Below are 25,308 nucleotides of genomic sequence, written 5' to 3'. Positions count from 1 at the left end.
TAACTTACATTCTATCCTGTATCATAGATCCACCTGTATTAACAGATTAAATTGTTTGCATAGTACATCCATTAAAATATGAGCTCTTGAAGGGCGAGTATCTGTGTATCTTATATGCCTAGGCACTAAATAGGGATTTAATAAATTTTTAATTAATTAAAATGCTTAGTATTGATTGACTGGTAAATTTTAACTCACTGAGAACAATAACTTGAGTGATCTTTAATTGTGCACTAATATTTGTATTGAGTGTACTAAGGTAAAATAGAAACAGGACGTCTGGCAGTATTAGTGATTATCATTTGTACTACTCTTATGCTAACATACTGATCAATTGTGTTGTTTATCGCTTTCTGCTAATTATTTATTGACCATACTACCAGCCTCTGTTCTCTGAGATACGCCCCCTTATGTGTTTGAAATATTGTACATTGTCTGAGGCTTGTCCTCCTGCAAAACAGATGGCTAAGAAATCTCTCTACCTCTTTATGTTCCTTGAAACAACTAACCACAAAGAAGCACTCTGCTCTCCTTTACTCAGAGGTAACACCCATCTCCAACCCATCTCGTGACTCCCATAAGACTCACTGGCCAGCATTCTTCATGATCACCTTGTTTAGTTGCCTCTGTAAGACCCCAAGTTTTCTCCTTCCTCGAGGCATTCTACATTAAGAAATATATTTCCTAATGCAATAGCCTGAATAAAATTTTCCCCTTGGGACTTCCCTGGCGGTCCAGTGGGTAGGACTCCATGCTCCCAATGCAGGGGCCTCGGTTCGATCCCTGGTTGGGGAACTAGATCCCGCATACATGCTGCAACTAAGAGTTCGCATGCCGCAACTAAGAAGTCCGCGTGCCGCAACTAAGACCACTGCAGCCAAAATAAATAAATAAATATATTAAAAAAAAACCTTCCCCTTAATTGTGTAATACATTCTGTCTTTCATGTGACAGATGCCTTGGAATTGAAATAAATGATTAGGATAAAATAAACAAGATAAGTAAAATAAAAATATTTACTACTATATTAACAGATAAAATTCTATTTTAAATTAAACACACACACACACAATGCAGGTATTCGATAACATATCTTAGAGAAAAAAGTGAAATTCAACAAGTTATCAGGTTAAAATAATCTCTGTAATAGAATGTTCTATTTTCTGTGTTTTTACATAGTTCATTATTGCAATGAGGATGAATACACGTTTACAATCATTTCAATAATAACCAGTTATTTAAATGTAGGGAAATACTTTAAACTGCTTGGGTAGTGTTTTCATTTCCTAGTGCTGCTCTAACAAAGTATCATAAAATTAGTGGTTAAAAAAACACAAATTTTCTAACAGTTCTAGACATCAGAAGTCCAAAATGGGTCTTAACTGAACTAAAATCAAGGAGTCAGTAGGGGTGTGTTTCTTAATCTGTCTTCTCGCCCTTTCCAACTTCTAGGGGATGCCTCCTCTCCTTCGCTTATGACCCTCTTCTGCCATTTTTAAAATCAGCAACATTGCAGCACTATTTACAGTAGCCAGGACATGGAAACAACCTAAATGTCCATCAACAGAAGAAAGGATAAAGAAGATGTTGTACCTATGTACAATGGAATATTACTCAGCCATAAAAAATAACAAAATAATGCCATTTACAGTAACATGGATAGACCTAGAGATTGTCATACTGAGTGAAGTATGTCAGACAGAGAAAGACAAATATCATATATTATGGCTTATATGTGAAATCTTTAAAAAATGGTACAAATGAACCTATTTACAAAAAATAAATTGACTCACAGTTGTAGAAACCAACCTTATGGTTACCAAGGGGGAAGGGGGGGATGGATAAATAGGGAAATTGGGATTGACATATACACACTACTATATATAAAATAGATAACTAATAACCTAGTGTATAGCACAGGGAACTCTATTCAACACTCTGTAATGACCTATATGGGAATAGAATCTAAAAAAGAGTGGATATATGTATATGTATAAGTGATTCACTTTGCTGTACAGCAGAAACTAACACAACATTGTAAATCAACTATACTCCAATTTTAAAAATTAATTTATAAAAAGAAAAGAAAAACACTAATTCAAAAATAAAATAAAATAAAATCAGCAACAGTGGGTTGAGTTCGTATCACACCACACCACTCTGACCTCCTCCTCCACTTTCTTTTTTCACTTCAAAAGATCCCTGTGATTATATTGGGCCGAACTGTACAATCAAAGATAATATCTCCATCTTAAGGTCAGCTTATGAACAACCTTAATTCCCCTACATCATACGTAACATATTCGCAGGGTGTGGGGATTAGCACTTGAAGATCTTCAGGCAGCTATTATTTAGCCAACCACAGATAATATGTTCATGTTTTACCCTAAGTAGAAATAAATTCTTCTGGCAGAAGAAGTCTTAGGAAAATTGTGCTGTAGATGAGGTTTCTCTGCTCCTGTCTGAGATCTTTTTCCTTCCTTTACCCAGGCTTGCTCCTGCCCCATCTATGCCTTTTGCCCAGCCACTATCTCTTTGCCCCATTATTCCTCTGCACAAACCTGCTCTCAGGAAAGGTTCTAATCCTAGGACAGGACTGAAGCCATTGGTCCAACTCATTATAGATCTTCATATTTTTACAGTTAACAGATGCTAACATGTCTAACTTCAGAGGAAGCATTTTGCTGGTGGAGGTGCATTTCAGAACTGTGAGACTGTGCTGTGTACAAAGCCATCCAATCACAAGGATTGTGCTCCTGTTAGAGTTCCACTAGGAAAGAGAGATTTCAATTTTGGACCTCATTAACAGCATAAACAAATGATTGTCTTAGCTGCTTACCTTAATCTAGTCCCCAAATCTCCACGAGGCACAGAAAACAAAATAAAATAAAACAAAAACTCTTCAAAAATGCATAGGCAATGAAGTCAATCCTCCTCACATAGGTCTTCTTAAAATTAGGTCACCTAGAAAGAAGATAAAAATTATTAACCACAGAAATAAAAGAGAGGACATTACTATGGATCCTAAATATCAAAAGGATAATAAACGAGTACTATGAACTAAATGATATTTTATTAAATTCAACAACTTAAATGAAATAAATTTTAGAAAAATACAAGTTTTCAAGCTCATTGATGAGGAAATAAAGAAATATGAGTAGCCAAATGTCTACTAAATAATGAATTCATAATTGTAAACAGTCCCATACAGAAAATTTCTGGACCAGAGAGGTTTCTTGGTGAACGTTCCCAAGAAAGAAGAAAGAATATCAATAATACATAAAACCTTTCAAAAAAAAGTAGAAAAACGCTTTCCTACTCATTTTAAGAGAGCAGCATTATCCTGATATCAAAGCATTGAGGCATTACAAGGAAAAAAAAAAAAACTACAGACAGTATCTTTCAAGAATGTAGATGCAAAATTCCATAATGAAATGTTAGCAAATCATATCTATTACTATTATAGATGATAATGATGACAAAATGATGGATATCCACATGTAAAATAATGAAATTGGACCCTTATCTCACAACATATACAAAAATTAACTTCAAATTGATTAAATGTCTAAATGCAATGGATAAAACTATAAAACTCTCAGAAGAAAGCAAAGGACTAAATCTGCATAACATCAGATTTAGCAGTAGATTCTTAGACACGATGCTAAAGCATAAACAACAAAGAAAAAATAGACAAATTAGACTTCATCAAAATTTTAAACTTTTGTGCTTCAGAGGACATGATCCAACAAATGAAATGCCAACCAATAATAAAAAATACTTGCAAATCATTGTACATCTAATGAGGAATTTATTTCTTGAATACATAAAGAACTCTTACAAATGCAAATGCAAATCAAAATTACAATGAGGTATGACCTCACAACCACTAAGATGGCTATAATCAAAAAGAGATAATTACAGATTTTGGTGAGGATGTGGAGAAATCATAACTGTCATACACTGTTGGTCAGAATATAAAATGGTGCAGCCATTTTGAAAAAGAGTCTGGCCATTTTTCAAATTGCAAACATGGAATTAAATATGATCCAGCAATTCCACTCCTAGCAATATACCTAGAGTAATGAAAACATATGTCCACACAAGAACTTGTGCATGAATATTTATAGCAGCATTATTATTCATGATAGCCAAAAAGGTGGAATAATCCAAATGTCCATCAATTGATTAATGAATAAACAAAATGTGGTATATTAATACCATGGAACATTCTTTGCTTATATGGATGAATCCTGAAATCATCACGCTTGGTGAAAGAAGCCAGTCACAAGACATGAAAATTTTATAATTTATTTACATAAAATATTCAGAATAGGCAAATCTATAGAAACAAAAAGTAGATTAGTGGTTGCTTAGGTATGGGAAAATAGAAGGATAGGAGAGTAACAGCTAAAGGTTGCAGGTTTATTTTTGAAATGATAGAAATGTAGAATTGATGTGGTGATTGTTGCACACTTCTGTGACTATAAAAAAAATTGACCTGTATACTTTAAAACAGATGATTTGTATGATATGTGAATTATATCTAAATAAAGCTGGCGACTGCATGCTTTCCCAGCTGCTGAGGATCCAGCTTATAATCAGCCTGCAATTTAAAGCTGACTGGGATCCTGCCTGGAACCCAAAAGAGCCAGTGGGCACTTCCTCAACTGTCTCCCTCTTGCTTGCTCCAACAATAAGACCAAGTCTCCAGCTTCTCCCTAGAAAGAGCTTGTCCACACATCTAGCACCCTAAGTATAATGGCTGCCAGCTGAGCAACTGTCACCGAGCTCTCGGTTCTGACAGGGCTCAGCACTGATGTGTCCCCTGAGACCACATGGGAAAAAAAGGCAATTCTAGTTGGGTGTAAAAGTGGTCCCAGCAACTATACTTGCTGGATCAGCACAGATTAAGTAGGCAAAAATACCCAGCACCTAGGTTTCTCCCTGATAAGGGCTAGACTGCATAGCTAACCTCCTGACTTTGCCGGCTGTTACCTGAAGATTCGACTTTAAATTAGCCTGCACTGGGGAGCTGAAGGGGAAGGCAATTATTAATCTTTCAGGAGCCAGAAGAGGCATATGGGCAATGTACCACTGGAACACCTATGGGTTCTGGCACACTCTCAATTATTGGAAGTCACTAAAAACAAAGATAGCTGCTTTCAAAATCACCAAGGTTTGAGAGGCAACCAGGAGTTTGGGCCAGGCTGATTGACAAGGTTCATCTCATACAGGAGGCCAGTCTGTCAGTACTGAGAGAGGTAACTCTTTGATCTAATGCAGATAAACCAACCCAAAGAGTCAAGGAATATGAATAAACATGGGGAATATGTTCCAAAGAAAAGAACATGATAAATCTTTGGAAACTGACAATAATGAAGTGGAGATGTGATTTACCTGATAGAGAATTTAAAACAATGGTCATAAAGATGCTTGCTAAGGTCAGGATAGCAAGGCATGAACAAAGTGAGAATACACCAGTCAGAATGGCCATCATCAAAAAATCTACAAACAATAAATGCTGGAGAGGGAGTGGAGAAAAGGGAACATTCTTGCACTGATGGTGGGAATGTAAATTGATACAGCCACTGTGGAGAACAGTATGGAGGTTCCTTAAAAAGCTAAAATAGAATTATCATATGACTCAGCAATCCCACTACTGGTCATATACCCAGAGAAAACCATAACTCAAAAAGACACATGCACCCCAATGTTCACTGCAGCACTATTTACAATAGCCAGGTCATGGAAGCAATCTAGATGCCCACTGACAGATGAATGGTTAAAGAAGATGTGGTACATATATACAATGGAATATTACTCAGCCATAAAAAGGAACAAAATTGGGTCATTTGTAGAGACATGGATGGACCTAGACACTGTCATACAGAGTGAAGTCAGTCAGAAAAACAAATAGCATATATTAACGTACATATGTGGAATCTAGAAAAATGGTACAGATGAACCTGTTTGCAAGGCAGAAACAGAGACACAGACGTAGAGAACAAATGTATGGACACCAAGGGGGGAAAGGGGGGGGTGGTGGGATGAATTGGGAGATTGGGATTGACATATATACACTAACTAATATGTATAAAATAGATAGCAAATAAAAACCGGCTATATAGTACAGGGAACTCTACTTCACTTCACTGTACAGCAGAAACTAACACAACATTGTAAAACAACTATATCCCAATTTAAAAAAAAAGTCCCAAGTAGAAATTATAGAGCTGAAAAATAAAATTAAAAATTCAATAGAGATGTTCAACAGTAGACTAGAACAGCAGAAGAAAGGATCAGTGAACTCGAATACAGGGCAGTGGAAATCATCTAATCAGATGAGGAAAAAAGAATGAAAAAATGTAAGAAAGGAAAGAAAGGAAGAAAGAGAGAGGGAGAGGGAGAGAGAGAGAGAAGGAGGGAGGGAGGGGGAGAGAGAGAGAGAGAGAAAGAGAGAGAAAGAAAGACAGTGAAGATAGTTTAAGGGACTTATGGGACCCCATCGAATGGACCAATATACATATTATAGGTGTCCCAAAAAGAGAAGAGAAAGAGATAGGAACAGAAAGCTTTTTCAAAAAAATAATGGCTGAAAACTTCCTTAACCTGGGGAAAGAAACAAGACATCAGATCCAGGAAGTCCAAAAAGTATCAAGAGGAACCCAAAGAAACCCACACCAAGACAAGACTGCTCTCTTCATTTATCTTACTGTTTTGTCTTTTATTATGCATGAATTATTTTAGGTGACCTTTTATTTTTGTTTTTATTTCAATTCACATCAAATGTATCTTTGAGGTATTTATGGAATAGATTTTTGGACGACAGATGAGAGAGAGAGAGAGAGATTTCCTCGGTAAAGAATACAGATCTCCTAATAGGTTTCATTATTTAGAGTCTTTTTCACTATGTACTTTTGGTCTAATATTCTAAAATGGAATGTTACCCACACATTTTCTGACAGAACAGGAAACTGTTCTTACAATTTGAAAATTTTGAAAATTTTACCTTGACTGTTTTGTCCTACATGACAGCTTTAAAATACTGTTGCTTTCAGACTTTAAAATAATGTTGCTTTCATACTGTATTACCTGTAACTGCCCTTCTGGGATCTATTTTTCTAAGCACAGCACTTGTGTTAGTACCTTCAGGCTACACATGTATCAAGAAGCAAATGGCTGCATTCTTAGTGGGCTGTTCATGGCAACTAATTAGAGTCAGAGATAGACAGGGAAATGAAGGCTGCCGATTTATTTACATTACTCTGATTTTGCTTTTTGGCCATTTCTATGTATCTTTCAATATGTGGATGCAGGAGATTGTGACAAGTCACTTAATAATTAGGAGATACCCATGAAATGAATGTGGTTCTGGTGTGGTTGTCTTCAGGCACTTGCTCTTTTCTTTTCTCCTCCACAGCTTACTGAAGGTGTATCTTCACCAAGGGAGATTCGGCTTACTGGATGGACATTTCTTTTTGTCAGCAGAGATTAAAGCTAACCAATCCAAACAGCTGCCATGAATATCTGGTGATATCCTTCAGGTGCCGTTTTTATTTCTAATCTGTTGCTTCTACTGTTATCAGTATAACTAATCATTGCCTTATTTTGTTGGAATTATTATTTCATCAGTGGAAATCTAGGAAGGGGGGGGGAAATGCCTGAAATATATCAGATAGTATCCTAATATAGCAGGTGGCACTATAAAAAAATATAAAAATTATATAGATAAAGAATATAAAACTTATACATAATAATGATCCTGGTAGTCATTGAACTTCATGAAATTCAGTTGCATCATCGTAAATTATATAAATTATACAAATGCATATTTTAGTACATCTTAAAATTGCTTAACAGTGTTATATATATAGCAAAAATGGACTAATACTGACAATACAGCCAAAACTCTCATGGCTCTGTAATTTGCATTTGACTATTCCAAAATAGTTTTTTACTGTTTAAGAGAAATTAGGACCTACTGAATAGTACAGGGAACTCTACTCAACACTCTGGAATGCCCTATATGGGAGAAGAATCTTAAAAAAAGAGTGGATATATGTATATGTATAACTGATTCATTTTGCTGTAAACCTGAAACTAACACAGTATTGTAAATCAACTACACTCCACAAATTTTTTTTTTTTAAAAAGAGGAAGAACCTTGTAAAGGTTAAGGTCTCCACAAAATGTATTTCAAAGGGATTATTTTCCTCCAGTTTGAACCATAGTTTGAGGACATAGTAAGTAATAAGGAAGCTTTGTTTTTAACAAGTGGTTAGCTCTCATCAAAATTGCCATTCTTTTGAGAAAAAAAAAATGTGTATTTGCACACAGGGAGATGATAATGTGAAATAATTTCCTCTACATAGCCTTAGCTCTGTTCTTGTAAGCCTGAAATGATTGTTCAGAAAGCATAATAAGCCAGTCATTTTGTCAAGCATGGTAGGAAATTTAAATCATAAGCCTTCCCAGATTTTGCTAGTGTGGACAACTTAAACATATGTTTCTCCACATAGCTCTAACATCTATTTAACACTTGAAATCATAATCCTCACAAGATCCTCGGCACATTCTGAGACAAGGTGCATGAAATTGTTTATGAAATTGGTAACAAACATCTATTAATATGGTGCCATAATATGAAACTGAACATTCAGACCTCACTAGCTGTTCCAGTTATTATGACTGTGAAATTTAGGGGCTTAAGCAACCATTTATTATGCTCACAAATTTGGTTGTAAAACATTCAGTCAGGGCCCTGTAGAGATGGCTCTCCTCTCTGCTCTGTGATGTCTGGGGTCTCAGCTGGAAGACGCAAAGGCTGGAACACAGGGCTTCTGAAGGCTCACTTACATATACATCTAGCAGCTAATGCAGGCTGTTGGCTGAGACCTTAGCTGGTGCTGTCAATCAGAACTCGTGTAAGTCCCCCTGTGTGCCCTGGTTTCTTCACAACATTGTGGTGCGTCCACGGGAAAACAAAGACTAGGAAGAGCCAGCTGGAAGTTATGTAACCAACTGTGACCTAGCCTCTAGTTCTTGAATTCTGTCATTTTCTCCTTGTCGAGGCAGCCATAGCTCTAATTTCAAGGGGAGGGGAATTTGAAGCCACCTCTTGATGGGGGGTGGAAAAGTTCTGGAAAAAGATATGGGACAAGAAATACTCTGTGATCATTTTTAGAAACTGTAATCTGCCACTTCAACCACGAAAGAAATATCAAAATAGTGTGAGTGTACATAAATTAAACACTACTAGATTGTCGTGTTTTGTTTTTTTTTAATTGAAACTTTCAGCCTCTTTAAGGGGCATACCTTTGATTTCCTTGACTTCCAGTGGGCTCCTATTACTGGTAATTTTCTACATATAACAGTTGCTGTATGGGTTTGTTTAGAATAGTCAGAATAGTTCTTAACACACTGTGACTGGAAGTGTCTTAGATTTACCATGTCTTTTCATAAAAACACTGCTAAATTGTTACAAGAAGATGAAAGAAAAAAACTGTTATTCACTTTGACATCTCAAGATTACTGCTCTAGAACTGAAGTATTAAATTATATTGAGAAAAGACTGTCTGCAAGGAGGATAACAAGGGCTTGCACACATTGAATAATTCACAGTGAGAACAAAACACAGAACACCAAGCATATAATGGCACAGTTGATCTCACACCACATCTGAGTTCAAGGTTTGCCCAGGGAATTTAAAATGGAGTCTGACCAGAATCAGAGGACAGATTTTGGCCATGCAAGAAGAAATGAACACAGTGATGATGAGAATGTAAATTATAAGTGTGAAAACCCTAAAAACCTATTTTAAATCATTCCTGTTCGAAGACTGACAAGAACAATGTAATTCAAATTATAATTAATTTAGTAAATTACAAATACGTATACTGAATTTATTTTTGATATATCCAGAATAAATTTCATCCTATATATTATTGAATATTTCTCCAAATCATTAAGTTAATTTGGGGAGAAAAAAAGAAAACACAAAAACTCTGTATTCTAACTCTTCCAAATATGATTGATATATTACCCTACTCTGGGCCAATATAAAGGCCATGTACTATAAACCACAATCTAATAAGTTATGTATTGTACTTAATTTCATTTTCTATAAAGACAGTTTTTATAATCACTTGTGCAAAAAAATGTACAAAATACAAGTGCTATAGGTAAATGTAAATAAATTCTCAATGAAACTATTTAACCATACAGTACTCGGTTTGGTTATGGAATTACTGAGTGTTTGCTCTTCTTTCTCTGGTTTCCTAAGGGGAAAGATGAGATGATTGGTTTTAGATCTTTCTTCTTTTCCAATATATGCATTTAATGCTATAAATTTCCTTCTAAGCACTGCTTTTCCTGTACCCCACAAATTTTGATGTTTTTAAAAAAATTTTAGTGAGTTTAAAATGTTTAAATTTTTTCTTGAGACTTTGTCTCAACCTACGTGTTATTTAGAAGTGTGTTGTATTCATTAAACGAGGAGGCCATTAGACCAAGGTGGCTCTAATGCCTTGGTAGCTACATAAGCCACAGTCAGTGCACTAGAATCTGAGAAAATGAAACTTAAGAACAATCATAAACAGCCAACCAGGCTTTCCCAAATAAAGAAATGTCTTACGTTACAGCCAATCAAAAATTTCCTTGCTTTGCTTCCTTGTCTTCTCTATAAAAAATCTCTCCTCTAGTTCTGTGGGTGGAGGGCTCCTAACAACTTTGGGCCTGACGCTGCCCAACTGGAATCAATGTATGCTTCAATAAACTCTTGGAAATTTTAATGTGCCTCAGTTTATCTTTTAACGTTAATTTCCAAATATTGGTGGGGGGTTGGTTAATAGCTGCCCTTCAATTATTGATTTCTAGAGTAATTCCATTGTGGTTTAAAAATACACTAAGTATGATTTTTTGTTCATTTAAATTTGTTAAGTTTGTTTCGTGGTCCAGAATATGGACTATTTTGGTGAATGTTCTATGCAAGCCTGGGGAAAATGTATATTCTCCTACTATTGGACAGAGTATTCTAGAAATGTTCATTAGATCAAGTTGATTTGAGAATACTGTTCAGGTCATGTATATCTTTACACATTTTCAGCCTTCTTGATATATCAATTACTGACAGGTGTTAAAATATCCAACAATAAAATATAATTGTCCATTTCTCCCTTCAGTTCTATCAGTTTTTGCCTTATGAATTTTGGGGTTCTTCTGTTGTTTGCATACACATTTAGCATTGTAATGTGTTCCTGGAGAATTTACCCCTTTGTCCTTATAGAGTGGCCATCTTTAATCCTGATGATCTCCTTGTTCTGAAGTCTGCTTTGTCTGAAATTAACACAGTTACTCCAGCTTTCTTTTGATTAGTATTACCATGGTATATATTTCTCAATCCTTTCACATGAAACCTATCTGTCTTTATATTTAAAATGAGTTTCTTTTAGAAAACATTGTTGGGTCTTATTACACACTCTGAAAATCTTTGTCTTTTGTTATTTAAACCATTCAGATTTAAAATAGTTATTGATACAGCAAGATTAATAGCTACCATGTTTGTAACTGCTTTCTATTTATTGCATTTGACTTTTTTCTTATGTCTCCCATTCTCTTTTTTTAAAGTTTTTACTTTATATTGGAGTATAGTTGATTTACAATGTTGTATTAATTTCAGCAAAGTGATTTCAGTTATACATATACATATACCTATTTTTTTTCAAATTTTTTTCCCATTTAGGTTATTACAGAATATTGAGTAGAGTTCCCTGTGATATACAGTAGGTCCTTGCTGATTATTTATTTTAAATATAGTAGTGTGTATATATTAATCCCAAAAATTGTTTTTTTCTTTTTTCTCCTTATTTACTGCCTTTCATTGTTTTAACTGAGCATTTTTTAATGATTCCATTTTATCTTCTCTTAGCATATCAACTATATTTATTTTTAACATATTTTATTGGTTTCCCTAGTTTAAAATATACATTTTTAATTAGTATAATTCCACCTTGAACTACAACTATACACCTTCACATTTCACTTAATAACAAAATATTCCCAATTTCTCCTTCCTGTCCCTTGTGATATTGCTGATATTCATTTTACTTCTCCATATACTAATTACTTTGTTGTTATTATTGCTTTAAACAGTGAGATATTCTTACCTTCATGTATTTTTTCTCTTTATGTAAATCTTTCCTTTCTTTATGTAAATCCAGGTTTCTGACCTATATATGTCCCTCCTGCCTGAAGAATTTTAACATTTCTGGTGGGCCATATCTGTCACCAGTGATTTCCCTCAGTTTTTGTTTATCTGAGAAAGTATTTATCCTTCATTTTCCAAAGATAATTTTGCTGGCTATAGAATTCAAGTTTAGTGCTTTCTCCTTTGACACTTTAAATATTTCGTGTCTCTCTCCTTTTCTTCCATGTGTCCTGATGAGAAATACTTGCTTTCTATATTTCTATAGGAAACACTGTTTTCTCTTTTTTTTTTTTTTCCTTCTCTGGCTTCTTTCAAGATTTTGTCTTTAATTTCCTGCAGTTTGAATGTAATATGAGTAGGTATTTGTGTGTTTGTGTGTCTGTGTGTGTGTATGTATTTTTATCCTATTGGTATTCTCTGAGTTTCCTGGGTTTGTGATTTTCTGTCTGTCTTTAATTTGGGAAGTTCTTAGCCGTTTTTATTTCAAATATATCTTATGCTCTGTTCTCTTCTTCACTTTTGATATTCCAGTTACATTTATGCTATACCTTTCCATAGTGTCCCACAGTTTTTGGATATTCTGTTCTGATTTTGGTTTTGTTTTAGTTTTCCATTTTCTTTTCTCTTTGCATTTCACCGTAGGAAGTTTCTATCGACCTAGATTGATTCTTTTCTCAGCTATTTCAAGCTTCCTGATGAATTCACTGAAGGCATTCTTCATTTCTGTCACAGTGTTTCTTTTTCTAGCATTTCCTTTTGATTCCTTCTTTAAGTTTGCACCTTTCTGTCAACATTACACATCTGTTCTTGTATGCTACTTTTACTATTATAGCCCTTAACACATTAACTACATTATTTTAAATTATCTGTTTGACAATGCCTGCATCTATGTCATATCTGAGTCTGATTCTGAGGATTGCTGTGTCTCTTTAGGGAGTACTTTTTCTTGCCTGTTGCATGCCTTGTGTTTTTTTTTTGGAAGCCAGACATGGTGCTATCAGCTAATAGAAACTGAGGTAAGTAAACCTCTCATTTGAAGATTTACATTAATCTGGCTAGCAGTTGAGCTGTGTTCAACACTTGTTGTAGCTTACAGTTACCAAAGACTTCAAATTCCTTCAGTATGCTTGTCTCTCCTCTCTCAACTTCAGGTCCGCTTTATAATCCATCTCTGAGAGCCTGTGTCTTGCAGCTCTTTCGGCTGTAATCCACTGTTACTCTCCTGGAGAGCTAACGGTGTGATGGTAAAGTGGGGAGCGGGGTGGGCTTGTATAGTTGTCCAACTGAGCCTCAGTCTTTCAGTGAGCCTGTGTCACAGGACTGGGACCTCACAAAGTATTTGTCCAGTTGTATAGCTCCCACACCATCTCCCCCTATTGCCCACTCCCTTCCCTGATTCCCAGTTTCTTTTCGTGAAGTCCTGACCCCTGCTGACTATGTTTCCCCCCTTTGTTGAGATCTGAAGTCTGGAGAGGAGGAATCCTCTTCCCTAAGCAGGGATAAGGCTCTGGTAAAGTCCTTTTCCCCAGAGCAGGCTTTGTTACAGAGAAGACCGAGGGCATAGTTCACAGCAGTTCCTCTTCCCCACTCCCTGCTCCCTGATGAAGCCCTAAGGGGACCATTCTCAGATCTTCACAGGAAAACCTGGTGGGGTTCCTGGGGGAAAAGCCCATGGAAGTGTGGGAGCCCACCGAAACTGCGGCATTGTGGACTTTCTCACTGTCATGCTGGTCCACGCTCAGCCTCCAAGAGTTCATCAAAATCACCATTTAACTGCTGCTGCCAGTTTATGGTGCCAGCAGCTGCTCCAGGCAGATCTCAGCTCTCTCTCTCTCTGGATGTGCCTGTCCCCCCAGATTTCAGGGCAGCAGTTTTCCCTGAAATCTCAGTTCTCTGATGGGACCAATGAAAGTCTTAATATTCAGTTTGTTCAGCTTTTTCTGTTGTACTGTGAAAGCTTAACTGGGAATTTTCCTCAACTTATTTTTAACTATTTACATTATCCAACTTCTCCAAATCACCAGAGTCAAGAGCCTAGGTCATCTTTACAGTTTTATGGTCCTTTAAAAGTAAGTTATACTAGGAAAACCTCCACCTCAAAGACAAAATGAGTGATAGGATATCAAACTTAACCAATTTGGGAAATACTACACTTTTTTTAAAAAATCAATAACAAAAAGCAGAGAGAATGTAAATTAAATTTTGTGGCTATGATGAGCCTCTGAGAAGACTTAACTATTAATTGACACTGCTCAAAATGCACAGTTCTAATAAGGGATGGAGTATAAAATAACAAGAAATGAATATAATAAAACAAATATAACATTCTTTATAATTTTAGATCACTTAAGTCATTTATTATCTTAACTGATAGAAAACTATAACTAGTTGCCTATGTAATGAAAATTAAGGAAAACAACTATTCGTGGGCTTTTCTGATAAAGTAAAATGAATGGGAAAACTATTGTATTTGGTGCATGGTGACTTTTTTCCAAGGAAATTATCATTCTTATTCACTCAAGCTGTTCTATAATGAAGTTCTCTAGGGCATAGTTTCTTTATCTGAATCTAGAAGTGGCTGGTTAGATCTCCATCTCGCACTAGCCAGTTAAGTTAAAGATAACCAATGCTCTCTAGTGATTAAGATATTCTCTAATATAAAAAGAGCCATGAATAAAAACCAATTAATGTGTCACAACAGATTTACAGGTTTGATTGGAAGGCTTTCCTTCATTATGGAAATCTGTCATTAATTTATTCATTCTCATCCTATTCAGTAAAGTTTCATGGCATTTTTTTAGTTAATATTTTCACCATATGATCCACAGAAAGTATATTTTCTACTTTCATAAAATGGATTGAGAAAATAACCTTGACTTACTTAAGTCTGAATATCTGTTTTTAGAACTAGCTTTCTATCAGGACTCTGAAAGTGCTGTCACTGTCTCTAGTCCTGACAATTTATTAGTGTAATTTATTGTAATATTATGGGTGGCCTCGCAGAAAATTTGCATGTTATTTGTTACGAAATGAGAATACTTAGAAAACAGTAATGAAGTCAGCATTAAGGATAAAGTTATATTTTCAGGCCAGCAAGACAATTTAAAAATTAATTTTACTGGCAGGTACTGGAAGTGGTAGAAACTACTGGACTCTGAAATTTGAAATATCTTAGTGGACCTTTAAAGAGCACGGTTTTCTGAGTGTTCCCTGTCTTTCTTCCCAGAAGATTTAAACTTACTGACATTTTTGTTATTGACCTATTTTGTATATATGCCTTCCATCCCCACATTTTTCTTCTCTCTTTTTATTTTATTTTTGTCTTGTGTACAGTCACCAGGAATGTTTTTATTATCTATTTTGATCGGGAAGTATGTAGTCTCTCTACGGCAAGTTTATTATGCTGTTTATCATACTATTGGTATGGAAAAGTACACTTACAAATTACTATGACACACATTATTATTAATGTAACAATCAAGATAATATTTTAAAGGAAATGCTGATTTAAATAGTAAATAATGACTCTGGAAATATGTAAACATAACAAAACTTCAAAACAATAGCCTCATGTTTTTGTTTTTCACGCTGAAGTGGGATTTGGCTTCCAGTGTATCTTCATGTACATTTTTAGATAAGTAACATCAGCATGAACACAACTCCAAATGATTAAGTGAAACATTGTTTTAAACATTCTTGTTGTAAAAGCAGAAAAGGGATTGACTAAGCATGTTAATGCAACAACATACAGAGCAAATCGGTTTCACAGTTTGAATAAATCCTGAAAAGTATATATATCACAAAGGATGGCATCTCTGCATGTCTAAGTGGGACACTTATTTATAAATAACTGATGTTTTATTGTGGTGATTCATATTTTGAATTCCTGATCAGACAGCAGAGGGTCGCCCGGAGTCACCCTTATGTCACTGGTAAAGCCCATTAACAATTCCTGGGAAATAAAAACAGAATCTAATAAAATAAAGTCTAAGCTTTCTTTTTTTCTCCTTTGTGCTTAGTCTAGTTTCACTTGCTCACAGGGTGCCACAGGCAGTGGCCCTGCACCTGGCACTTAGGACCAGAGTCCCTAGTATGAAATGGCTGCACCCCACACTTCAACTAGGAGGACCGTGTGCAAAGATGCTGCACCCAACACTTTGATCCGGACCCTGTGAGCAGCATGTGCTGTGAGCAGCATGTCTGTACCGGACCCCCAAGAACTCTGTCCCCCTCCCCACTGACAAGAGCCGTAGAAAGTAACCCTCACCCCAAAGGCCTTTCGGGGAGTGCGACCTTCCTAGGCTTCATTCTCACAGAAGGTCAGAAAAGGCTACCCCGGGAAAGGAAAGAAGCCATCTGCAGCCTTGCCCCTCCTCAAACCAGAAGACAGCTCAGGTGTTTCCTGGGGAGGGCCGGGTTCTGCCACATCTGGATGCATAACTAAATAGTTAGACCTCCATATGAAAAGCTGAAAGGAAAGGATGATAATACCTTTGAATGGAATTCAGAATGCAAAGGAGCCTTCCAAGAATGAACGAATTACTTCAGGCCCCTGCCCTTGCCCTCCCAGATTTAGCTAAACTCTTTGATCTTCACATTCGCGAAAGAAGGGGAATCGCCCTTGGGGTATTAGCTCAAAAACTAGGGCCCCTTACTGGGGCGGTTGCTTATTTCTCTAAATAATTAGATCAAACAGCTAGGGCGTAGCCTCCTTGCCTGCGGGCAGTAGCAGCTACTCCCCTGCTGGAAGAGCCTGAAAAGTTAACAACTGGTCAGCCAGTCCCTACATGGACCCCACACAGGGTTTGGGCTTTAGTACGTTCTAAGGGAAGAGAACGGCTATCCCCCGAAGGGGAATACAATTTCAGGCTATGCTTTTAGACAACACAATGGCTACTATAAAAACCTAATGCTAAAAAACATGCTAAATCCTGCCACCCTACTACACACAGAAACGGGGCCCCCGGAGCATGATTGTATAGAAACCATAGACACGATCTATTCCAGTTGCCCAAACCTAGGAAGTGCGCCTCTCCCAAACACCAAAGAGGAAGGTTCACGGACAGGAGCAGTTTTATGAGACAGGGAAAAGCGCTGGTGGGATAAGCAGTAACCTCCCAGACCCAAGTCACAGAAGCAAGAAGCCTCCCCCCAGGGACTTCTGCCCAAAAGTCTCAGCCGATAGCCCTCACCCGAGCCTTAGAGCTCAGGACAGGGAAGATCTTAAATGGTTACACAGACTCTGGTGTGCATATGCTGTCCTAGAGGTACACGCGGCTATTTGGAAGGAAAGAGGGATGCTTACTGCGGCGAACAAACACGCGAAACACAGCTAAGCATATCGAAGCCCTTAGAAGCAGTGCAGCTTCCAAAAAAGGTGGCAGCAATTCATTGTAAAGGTCGCCAAAAGGGGGGTGCAGAGGTAATAGAGAGAAACAACAAGGTGGACGCAACCGCCAAAAGGGCCGGCCCTAGAACCAGTAACTTAGTAACTACCCCTCAAACCTTGAAGGCCAGAACCCTGCAATCATTCCCCAATCTATACAAAGGAAGAATTAGACAGAGCCTGAAAACTGGGCTTCAACAGAGATTTAGGAAGCCATGGGTGACTAGTTAATGAACATGGGCGATACTTCTTTCGCCAAACTGCAGCTTGCCCAGCCATCAGGGAGGCTCATCAAGGAACTCACTACGGGAAGGAAACCCTATATAATTGGTCACTTGAGGTCATGGCAACTCCTGGCATGAAAAGTATAATCAGTTGGATAGTTGAGAGATGTTCCATCTGCACAATGAACCACCTCAACCCCAGACCCTCCAGAGGTCCCCAGATAAGGTCCATTCAAACCAGAGGGACACATCCTGGGGAAGACTGGCAGATTGATTTCACTGTCATGCAGAGTATGACAGTGACATCAGGTAATTTCAGGTGTCTCTTGGTGCTAGTGGACACATGTTCTGGGTGGATAAAAGCATTTCCTGCTAGAACTGAAATGGCAGCTGAAGTGGCTAAGGCATTACTAAAAGAAACCACCCCCGGGTTTGGGCTCCCAGGATCCCTACAAAGCGGTAATAGTCCAGCATTTGCGTCTCAAGTGGTAAGGGAGATAATGAGTGAGTGCCCTGGGCATAAAATGGAACTTGCACTCAGCCTGGAGACCCCGATCACTGGGGAAAGTAGAGAGGTCCAATCAGACCTTGAAATGGGCCTTAGCTGAGCTATGTCAGAAAACTCAAGACAACTGGATTAAGTTAGCTCTGAGTGCCCTGCTCTGCATGCGGTTAGCCCCAAGGGATAAGTTAAAGTGAAGTGCATTTGAACTCCTGTATGGTAGGCGCACTCCCCAAGCCTGAGCGAAGGGACATCTTAACCCCTTTGAAATGGAACAACTCAAGTCGCCCTCCAGGTAGGAGAAATCACGAAAGCCCTCACTGCGTATGGTAACCAGGTCTGCCCGCACCCATCGACCTGGCCCTGAGCCCCTCCAGCCAGGAGACTGGGTGCACCTAACAACCTGGAAAGCCCACAGCCCGCAAGCCCAGCTCCCTCCTAAGTGGGGCGGACCCAACTCAGTGATCCTAACCACCCGTTCTGTTCTGAAGTCGCAGGGGGTCACTCCATGGGTGCTTCACACTTGAGGGAAGAGGCCCCCCGAGCCCCAACCTCCGGGGAGAGAACCTGGGGCAACAGCCCCCATGACTGCTCCCTCTGACCTGAAGCTTCTCTTCTGAAAAACAACCAGAGTGTGACCAGGGCACACTCAGACCACATCAGGGCACACTCGCCTACAGGCCGAAGACCTAGAGACCTGCATTTTTAGGAAAAGTTTGACACGTGACCACTACTGTCTTGTTGATATTTGGGCCATGCATTCTAAATTGTCCCGGGTCCTTTGTCTCCAAAAGTTAGACAAATAACTGGTGGTTGCTCAGGGAGACGAAGAGTCAGGGCCGAGTCCTGGTGACAACCAGACACCCCTAAAGGCGGCCGGGAGAAGTTCTGCACCTCCACTCAGGGTTACAACCATGCCTGAAATCAGCAAGAAGCAGTCACAGAAGACGAACCTGCGCCCTCACTGTCCCTCAGGAATGAAGAGCAGGACAAAAGGCAGAGGAGGGACACGTCACCAGCCTAACCCATGAACAATTCCCAGGAAATAAAAACAGAAAGTGGGCAATAAAATCAAGCCTAACCTTTTTCTTTCTCCTTTGTGCTTTGTCTCCTTTCCCTTGCTCAGAGGGTGCCGCGTGCAGAGGCCTCACACCCGGCCCTTCAGACCAGAGTTCCTGGTGCAAAACGGCAGCCCGGACACAGCTCCACGGGCGTCTGCAGAAGCGCTGGAGAGACACCACGACTCAAGATGGCGGCGGCCAGAGCAACTAAGCCCGCGCGCCAGAGCTACTGAGCCTGCGCACGGAAAGCCCACGAGCCACGGCTACTGAGCCTGCGCACGGAAAGCCCGCGAGCCACGGCTACTGAGCCTGCGCACGGAAAGCCCGCGAGCCACGGCTACTGAGCCTGCGCACGGAAAGCCCGCGAGCCTCAGCTACTGAGCCTGCGCACCGAAAGCCCGTGCTCGGTAATAAGAGAAGCCCCCGCAATGAGAAGCCCACGCACCGCAACGAAGAGTAGCCCCCGCTCGCCGCAACTAGAGAAAGCCCGCGCGCAGCAACAAAGACCCAACACAGCCAATCAATGAATCAATCAATTTATTTATTTATTTTAAAAAAAAGATGGCGGCGGCAGGCCGTGTCCAGAGAGGCTGCACCCCATGAGCACTCCCCCCACCATGAGATTCTTATAAAGCAGCGCCTCCCCAGCCTGGGGGAGGGGCAGGGGGATGCTCTAGAGCCGAGCTGGCACCTCTCCATTCTCTGATCAAAGAATAAAACTTTGCTTCTGAACAAAATTCAGTCTTGTTCTGTTGGCTCAAATGCTACTGGGCAGAAGGAGCGACTCGGGAGGGTCGGTAATCCTTTCACAACTGTTACGTCAGCCTATCCAGCTCAAATGTCAGCAAAGTACAAGCTTCTCATGACTCCTGCAGAAGCAGGATTTGATTGCCTTCCAGATATAAGAGCAGCTTGTGCTGAATTTTGATTTAAGTGATTTAAGTATTTTCTTGTACACAGTATAATTTGTCATTGTAACGAACCTAAACAGTATGATTAAATAAAAAGCCATATCTATGTTTTAAATTTATTTCCAACTATAGTCTTCAAATGCATGCTGTTGCTTTAAGTCACTCTCGAAGATTTCTGAGTACCTTATGGTTTAGATCTTGGAAAATCTGCCTTGACCAGCACAGATTCCTGTAGCATAACTCTAACAAAAACTCCAGTGAGGCCCATTTTGTAAAAAAGGCGTTGATTCAGTTAAGCAGTAAGATATCCCCGGAGGATTTCCTCTAAAACCCTCAGAGGTGGTTTCTGTTTGTTCTACATTACAATCACTGTATAGTTAGAACCTGTCACCACATCTCCCATCAGTGGATATATCCATGGACCATACAGTGTATTTCCTACACTAAGTTCAATACCTGTAAACGAAATTTCTCTTTTATAATGTGTTGTTACTTTATTAATTGCCCAACAGTCTTCTATCATATGCATATTATAAAATAATTTGAACTTTACAAATAAAATCATTATGTACATTGTCTTCTGCTTATTTCAATCCATTTTGCATCTTGTCATTTGAATTTGCTTTATTTCCTTCTACGTAACCTAATTTGAGATAAATTGTAACTTAGACTAGAGAAGGTACATCATGTGGAATTGGCAGCATGCAGCCTGTTTTTCTGCTGGGATTAAGTTCCTCATGGTCACTCCCAGTTCCCTGAGATGTACCTCTTCCAGTCACTTCCTATGTTGTATCAGACACCACAAACACAGGACCATTGGGCATAGCAGACACTTACTGAAGATTTGAGATAAAAGAGGGCAGAATAGTGCATTATGAATGAGAATTTGACCCAAACATTAGACATCATGATCTTTGACCTTGATCATGGGAATTTATCATTGGTCATTTTTTCCTCTGTCACCATTTTAGTTGGCCTCTTTCAGCATCTCTCTGATTTCATATTTATAATAGAACTGTACTGAACAGGTCTTTACAAATATAATTGGATAACTACACTAAAATATATTTTCTCTGCCATTTTTATGTCATACTACATTCTCCCTCCAATCAACATTTTGGAATAAACAATTTTTTAAATAAACTTAAATGCTTTATCTGTGTAGTTTGCTGCATAGTTTCAATTCAGGAGTATAAATATGAAATGATTATATTTTCTCCGATATCTCCTTTCCTAACTCTTCTGTGTTAGATTCCCCGTCTCAGTTTCTTAGTACATCATGCATATTCTGTATCAACTTTAGCTGTTAAAACTTGGTGGTTGAATCTTTGTCTCATGTCTGCTCCCTGGCCAAGCAAACCACACTTGTGGCTTGTGGCGTGAGGGTTTCCTCGCCTACCCACACTTCCTCCCCCAGACTCTGCCACCTGGGCAGGGGACGGGATGGAGCAGGGGGTGCTCATCTGAGCCAGACTGAAGTTGGAGGGAGCTTGGGAGGTGATCCTGCTCGCACTCAGGTTCTCTGATGCCCCTGGAGCTCTTCTGATGTGATGGTCTCCAAATTTATGCACTTCGCTCACATGCATCAATAAAAACAACATTTCTTTCTTAATAAATCTATAATTATTTCAATCTATGACAGTTAGGTCACTGTTTGCAGAAGTTAAACCATTGAGAGTAGGCTATGGCTGCTGAACATCAGGTGAAGGCAATGCTGTGCTCCAGAGAAAACCACTTTCCTAGTGTCTAGTGCAATGTGTTCCCGTGCCTTTCGAAAGGCAATTCATACAGGTGGAATTCTTGTTTTTTTTTTAATTTATTTATTATTTATTTATTTTTGGCTGTGTTGGGTCTTCGTTTCTGTGCGAGGGCTTTCTCTAGTTGTGGCGAGCCGGGGCCCCCCTTCATCGCGATGCGCGGGCCTCTCACTATCGCGGCCTCTCTTGCTGCGGAGCACAGGCTCCGGCTGCGCAGGCTCAGTAGTTGTGGCTCACGGGCCTAGTTGCTCCGCGGCATGTGGGATCTTCCCAGACCAGGGCTCGAACCCGTGTCCCCTGCATTGGCAGGCAGATTCTCAACCGCTGCGCCACCAGGGAAGCCCCCCAGACTCTTCTTTTACCTGTAGTCATACCTGTGACCGCATACGATCATGAATCAGAATGTGGGTCACTGCCCTTCCAAGGTGGTCTTGCAGAGAAATGCTCTAAATCAAACTGCAGAGCTACAGTGTTATAGACCAGAGCAACTGTGACATGCTTCTTGCTGGGGATCCTTCTAAGGTGCCCTGCAGTTAATCTTGTTGAGCAAATATAGATAAATGTGCTTCTCAAATATAAGACTCTTTTATAGCCCCTGTGTATTATTTAGCTGAGAGCCAGTATTGATCAAAAGCACGTTTCAAGGAAGGGTAAATATGCTTCTGGAAAAATCCCCTTAAAAAAGTATACTGCTAGAAAAAATAGTGTTAAGAAGTCTTTTCAGAACAAAGTACTACATCCCTAAACTTATTTTAGGAACAAAATTCTATTTGAGCTATTTGAGATAATCTAGCCCTGTTCCTAGAACAATGTGCAATGGTATAATAGCACAATTTCCTAATGGGCCATCTGACGTTTTAGGTTGTACATATGATGAATCGTTTGACTGTTGCCCTATAATGATACAATTAATGGAGAACAAACTCATCTGTGTTTGAAACATTCGGAGGCACTGTTAGTCTGAGAAAACAGCCTGCTCTACTTCCCAGCAGCACAGGACAGCAAAAGCCCTGAGTAGTGACTTGTGCTCAACATTAACTGAGATACTGAGACAGGAGGTGTAGTTATTTTTCCTGCTTATGATTTTAATTTTACATTTGAAGACAATAGAAACAATCGGGTGGAAAATTTCACCTCAGTATAAAAGATAGAATTACAGGTCCCTAAAATCAATGACTGTCAATCAGAACACAGACATTGGGTGATCTGATGAATAATTTAAGACTGATTTGTTAACCCGGCAGAACTGAAGTTAGCCGTGCAGGGAGACACATTGTCAATTGCCAGCACAATTTACTATGTTTCTGAAAACCACAGGCAGCAATTTACAGAAAAGATTAGGCCAGTTACTGTATACGTGTGACATTTTCTTGATTGAAGCTGTCAATCTGGAAAGCTGTTCACTGACAACTGGAGTTGGAATGAGGTTATAACGTTTATGAAGAACTGCTTTTACCTGAGAATGTCTATATTTCTGCCCTGGGGAACCCCTGAATGCACACCTCCTGCAAATGAGCGCTGTCAGAGAGGGTGAGTCACCTGCTCTGGGACCATTAAGCACCTTCGCATCACTCAGTGCTCTAATGCACTTGTCCTTTAGAAAGCATGGTGACGGGCTTTGTTTCTTAGAGCTGATATTGTTTCAAAGAAAACACTATAAATGCACTTTATTTAGCTTAAGCCATCTCAATAGATATAATTACTTTAATCCTGCGCCACAATTCTTTTTTTTTTTTTTTTTTTACTTGCTTTTCAAAAGAATATGGTATGAGCAAAGTAGAAAATTACCCCCTGGACACCACAGTAATAATTGCTGCAGGTAAGATCCACTGATGTATGAAAAAATTAATGGGCAAACCTTTAAGGAGAAACAGGTTATCTGCATAGCCTCAAAGTGTCTACCCCCAAACATTTACTAATTACTGTGTGGGTTTTAACCTATGTCCACAAATTTCTTTATATTCCCCTCCACTCCAGGAGATGAAAGTTAATTTTCCTTCCTATCAGTATGGACTGGACTTAATGACGTGCTTCCAAAGAACAGAACATGAAAAGGGGGAAATGGTAATTTTCAGTGGAGAAATCTTATCAGACAGAACCTTAACCAAATGACTCAGGTTAGTGTCACCAAAGACAAGCCATGTTGGTATCATGTACCTCCTGATATGATGTGATGAGCAGGGCACTTCACCTCTGTGATATCCTTCCCCAAAATTCATAATCCTAGTCTAATTATGAGGAAACATCAGAAAAACCCAAATGAAGGACGTTCTACAAAACATCCAATGTTCTTCAAAAGTCTCTATGCCACGTTCATAAAAAAATCAAATAAAGGTTTAAAAAACTGTCCCAGATTGGAGGTGCAACTAAGTTAACTAAATAAAACTTGGTATCTTAGGTTGGATCCTGGAACCAAAAAAATTAAAACAGGTATTAGTGGAAAAATTGGTTCAATACAAATAAAGTCTCTAGCCTAGTTAATAGAATTTTAACGATATTATTTTAGTTTGATACAGGTATCATAGTTATGAAAGTTGTTAACATCAGTAGAAACTGAGTGAAGGTATATGAGAATTCTCTGTAAAACCTTTGGAACTTACTCTGTATCTAAAACTATTTCAGTACAAAAAGTGAAAAAAAAATAAAAAGAAGAAAATGGTCAATGGACTTCATATGTGGCACTAAGTTCCCCAAAAGATAAGTCCTAACACTCAATGCCTCAGAATGTGACCTTATTGGAAATAGGATCTTTACAGATGTAATCAGTTAAGATGGGGTTATAGTGAAGTAGGGTGGGGCCTTATTTAATGGGACTAGTGTCCTTTTAAGAAGGCACACAGACATACACACGCAAGGGACAAGGGGCAGAGATGAGGGTGCTGCAGTTTCAAGCCAAGGGACATGAGGACTACTGGCCTCCACAGGAAGCTAGGAAGCTGCAAGGAAGTTTCTTTTCCCTCCCAGGTTTCAGCTGGAGCATAGCTCTGCAGACACCTTGATTTTGGACTTTCCAGCCTCCAGAATTGTGAGACTGCTTTTTACTGTTTTAAAGCATCCAGTTTGTGGTACTTTGTTTCATTAGGAAACTAATACAATTGAGAACTAGAGTAAACTTCTGACCTCGTTTTTTATTAGCATGAACTATTTTGATCTGTTTCTTATTGATATTAAAGTTTTCCTTGAATTTTAAAGAAGCTACATTGCCAGTAGAAGTTGTAAACTACAAGATGTCCTGAAGGTGCTGGCTACTCAAAGAGCA

The 25,308-nt window shown here is 38.8% G+C and overlaps 1 protein-coding gene across 1 annotated transcript in view; it reads right to left on the bottom strand.

Moving 5' to 3' along the window:
* The window catches only part of NKAIN3 (sodium/potassium transporting ATPase interacting 3), a 681,284-nt gene extending 661,733 nt beyond the window's left edge, over nucleotides 1-19,551 (bottom strand). The window contains exons 1-2 of the mRNA XM_068525591.1: nucleotides 19,403-19,551; nucleotides 2,840-2,964 (exon numbers count right to left, since the gene is read on the bottom strand). The gene's annotated coding sequence lies outside the window, so the exon portion shown is untranslated. The remainder of the gene's footprint in view (nucleotides 1-2,839; nucleotides 2,965-19,402) is intronic.
* Nucleotides 19,552-25,308: the final 5,757 nt, after the last annotated feature.

The sequence above is a fragment of the Eschrichtius robustus genome, chromosome 17, assembly GCF_028021215.1.
Source record: "Eschrichtius robustus isolate mEscRob2 chromosome 17, mEscRob2.pri, whole genome shotgun sequence".
Lineage (NCBI taxonomy): Eukaryota > Metazoa > Chordata > Mammalia > Artiodactyla > Eschrichtiidae > Eschrichtius > Eschrichtius robustus.
Note: the sequence above shows the minus strand (reverse complement) of the source record. Positions and strands in the feature narration are given on the sequence as shown.